At 33.8% G+C, this 4,040-nt stretch overlaps 1 pseudogene; it reads left to right on the forward strand.

The window, feature by feature from the left end:
• Positions 1-2,909, forward strand: part of LOC108968663 — a 4,211-nt pseudogene extending 1,302 nt beyond the window's left edge.
• The last annotated feature ends 1,131 nt before the right edge of the window (positions 2,910-4,040 follow it).

Raw genomic sequence — 4,040 nt, forward strand, 5'->3', positions numbered from 1 at the left:
TTAATGATGTCTTTCGAATGTTGGATTCTAAGCAGCTTTTGGCTGACTTTTGTGCGGAACAAACCGTGCATACACCTTTCGTAAGCCCAAATGTTCGGTCKAAATGCGATAAATTGATCTTTTGGACATATTCAATTCCATTTCCATGAACTTCAATGATTATTTCGGTTGATTTTTGATGAATTCACGCACAGTTTCGATGGAATTTCCGGTGATCACGGATTTTGATCGTCATTTATGTCCTCACGACCACGTTGAAACCACTCGCACTCTGCTGCGGGATAGGCAATCATCACCATAAACTTGTTTCAGCAATTGAAACGTTTCGGTAAAAGCTTTGCCAATTTTAAAACAAAATTTAATGTTGGGTCTTTGTTCGAAGCTCATTTTCGCACCGATAACACAAACATACTGACACTTAAGTAAAACGCAACAACTTCACTTCCAATCGATGAAATGTCATGATGATAGCAGGGAGCACTAGATTCAAAAAGTCCTGCTTACTTTGGTAGCGTTCCACTTATTATGTTACTTATTATGTTTAAATATAACTATTAAGGGAATAATTTGTATGCTATACTGGCGTTTTTAGAGGAGAAGAAAACAAAAACTGTTGGAAAACAGTGCAGTATGGTGTAATTAAATTCTAATAATGGGAAAATGCTCTGACCTAAGCTTTCGCAATGCATGTTGATTAGAATATGCCCACTACTAAATAGTGAATCGCCGAGACAGTAAGTTTACAAGAGCGGTAGTGATTACGAATATCTCTGCGAACAAGTGTGGTAGCATATTTAATGCCGTGTGTGTATAAAACTAGTTTACTTTAATTAATAACATCAAACCAGTTAAAATTCTTTCGAGATTTCTACATAGATACGATGCAGTAGTTAGGCATACGTTAAAGTTAACGACAGTTAGAGGATACGCAACATCTATAGAGCCAATGCAGGTAAATAATGATTATTATTTTATTMGTACTAAAGATTTATAAAGAAAGTATTGTGTTATAGAACTTTTATTTCATATAAAATTTTGAAAAAAAAAAATAAAACCAGCAATAATTTGACCTTTGTTCGCTCGTTATAGATTCTTCAAATCATTCATTTATAGGAAAACCAAGGAACATCTACTTCGAACAATTGGGAAAATGCGCGTCCATATTCAGAGTTACCAGGGTCAAGCAAATATTATTCGTGGGTTTTTGCCAGGAGGTAGGAAATTGTAATCATATGACAGCTAAAGCTCAATTTTAAAATTTGCAAAAGATTTCGTCGCTAAATTAATCCTCCGGAGTATTTTCTTTAGTGTCAAAATTGAACGGAACTCGGTAAATTTTATGTCCAAACAATTTACTATGAATATGTATATATTAACATATATATTTCCCTTTTATTTCCAGGGGTTTTCCATAAAAAAACTTTTATTGAAGGCATTACAAGTCTGACACTAAAATATGGCGATGCCTATCGATTTCCCGCCATGTTTGGCAAACCAAAATCAGTTATGAATCTTAATCCAAACAATTACCAAATAATATTTCGAAATGAGGGTATCTGGCYGGAACGACGTACCTTCGAATCCTTAGTTTATCATCGTAGAGTGCATAGAGCGGATTTCTTTCAAAGTGAGGATGGACTTTTGACCACGTATATTTATAGTAAATTAAATTTATTCATACCCGTAACTAATTTTTGTAAACAGTTCTAGAACTGGCGAAGAATGGGGAAAAATACGTACCGCTGTTAATCCGGTGCTAATGCAACCCAAAAATGCCAGACTCTACTTAAACACGTTACTAGAAATCAACGTTGAGTTTCTCGAAAGGTTTGACCAATATTAGATTGTTGATTTTTTTTTTAAGAAAAGATTAATCTCACACTGAATTTGTTTTAGAATACGTCACATACGCGATCCGTTGACACTCGAAGTAACCGATGACTTTCTTGATGATATTAATCGTCTCACCTTAGAGGGTGTCGTGAACATTGCACTCAATACCCGTTTAGGCATGATACATAAAAATCGTGATAGTGAGGAAAGTAAAATATTTTTGAAAGAAATACGCAATTTTTTCATATTATCGGAAGAGGTAAAAGTTAAACCGTCCATTTGGAAGGTTATCAAAACACCGAAGTTCCATCAACTGATGAAAACATTGGCTACGCTTATAATACTGTGTAACAAATATATTGATGAGGTACTAAAACAAATTGATTTCGATAGTGAGGGTAAATTCACCTCAGAGGTGGGCAAGGAGAAGAGCGTTTTAGAGAAACTATTGAAAATTGATACGTTGACACAGTAAGTTCCCCACAAATCAGTAATGTGGTTATTTCAAATATTTTTTTCTCGTTGCCACAGACAAGTTCCACCTTAACGGGCATATTATTTTGCATCGCCAAAAATCCAGACAAACAACAAAAACTATTCGAGGAACTCAAAAGTATTTTACCAAACAAGGACTGTCGCTTAATCTATCGAGAATATGAACAATCTTCCTTATCTGCGCGCCTGTATTAAGGAGGGTATGCGCTATCATCCCATAATTGCCGGCACTATAYGTCGTCTGCCGAACGATGTTGTGCTGAGTGGATATCGTATACCGGCAGGTATTGATGTTTCGGTTAATTCCAATTTGCTGTTACGCAATGAGAAATTTGTGGAAGAGGATTGTGGAAATAAACATATACCAGAGCGTTGGCTGCGTAATGACACAGAGGGTAAAAAATATCAACTCAGCAACCCTTTCTATTTCGTCCCTTCATTCCCTTCCCTTTCATACAGAAGCTCGTTTTCATACCTGGTATACCACTGAAGTTCAGATTCGAAGAAAGAAAGAAGTGAGGAACGGTGAATAATCTAATATTATATTCATTAAATAAAGGCTATAAATACTTGACTTYATATATGGAGTATTTTTGTTAATGTAAATAAAAGGAATTAGCGGCTTAGAATGATAAAGAGTACCCAACATGTAGAGCTATGCCTATTTTAATAAAATAGTAATGGGTTCCAAACATATTTTCAATTTTTACAACTATTAAAAAAAGTAAGATATACATGTACATATACTATATATATGTATCCAATAAGAAATATGTATTACTGCTGAAAGCCAGATCCGCAGAATACGGTAGATGCGGAAGCAATTTGAAGTTATAGTCATAGAATTTCACCATTCCAATTAAAAAATACTAAAAGAATGGTAACACACTAAATAATAAATGTCAGTCGCATTATAATTCATACGAAAAAAAACTAAAAGGCTTTCAAAAGAAGCGGTGTAAAACTCTATCATTGGTCCTCATGTCTATCTCCGGAAATTTTCTCATATTTTGATCGCAGTATTTATACCACTTTACAGTATATAAAGTAAGCATAACACGAAGCCTTTAGTACCGAACTATAAAAAAATGGTGGAAATCAGACCATAAATTTTGAAGCGCCCCTTGATAATGAACATGTGAACATCAATGCCTTTTTCTATACTGAAAATATCGATTAGTCTTTGGGATATCTTAATTAAAATCAGAGCACCGCTTTTCGAGTCAATATGAAAATCCATATCTACTAGTATACAATATTTCGATTGTACCCTGATCATATCGGTCAATATGATGAAATCCATGATAAACCTCTGTTCTAAATTAAGGGGTCAGTAGGATAAAGTGGTCTGTTTTTTTTTTTTTTGACATTTTTTCCATAGAATTTTTTATTCTACAATAGAACTTTTTTTACATATCATGAGGTATGTATAAACAAATTTTTGGAATTTTTTGATGACATCTGTCAGAAATGGCTKGGTGAATGAGGTGCGTTTTTTCRCTGGCGAACACGATTTCTCATGTTTGGATCATCTGAAATACAAAAAAAACAATTTATTCTTAAAAAATACGTGAATGGTTATTRTCACTATTAGAATCATGAAAAAATKTTGATAAATCAAAAAGTAATTAACGCTTTTTTCCCATGTTTTTTTACATCAATTTTGTGATAACATTGTCAACAAATTATAAAAAATTGTAGTAGGGACGATA

This window comes from Bactrocera latifrons, unplaced genomic scaffold (genome assembly GCF_001853355.1).
Source record: "Bactrocera latifrons isolate USDA-ARS-PBARC rearing strain unplaced genomic scaffold, ASM185335v1 scaffold_224, whole genome shotgun sequence".
Classification (NCBI taxonomy): domain Eukaryota; kingdom Metazoa; phylum Arthropoda; class Insecta; order Diptera; family Tephritidae; genus Bactrocera; species Bactrocera latifrons.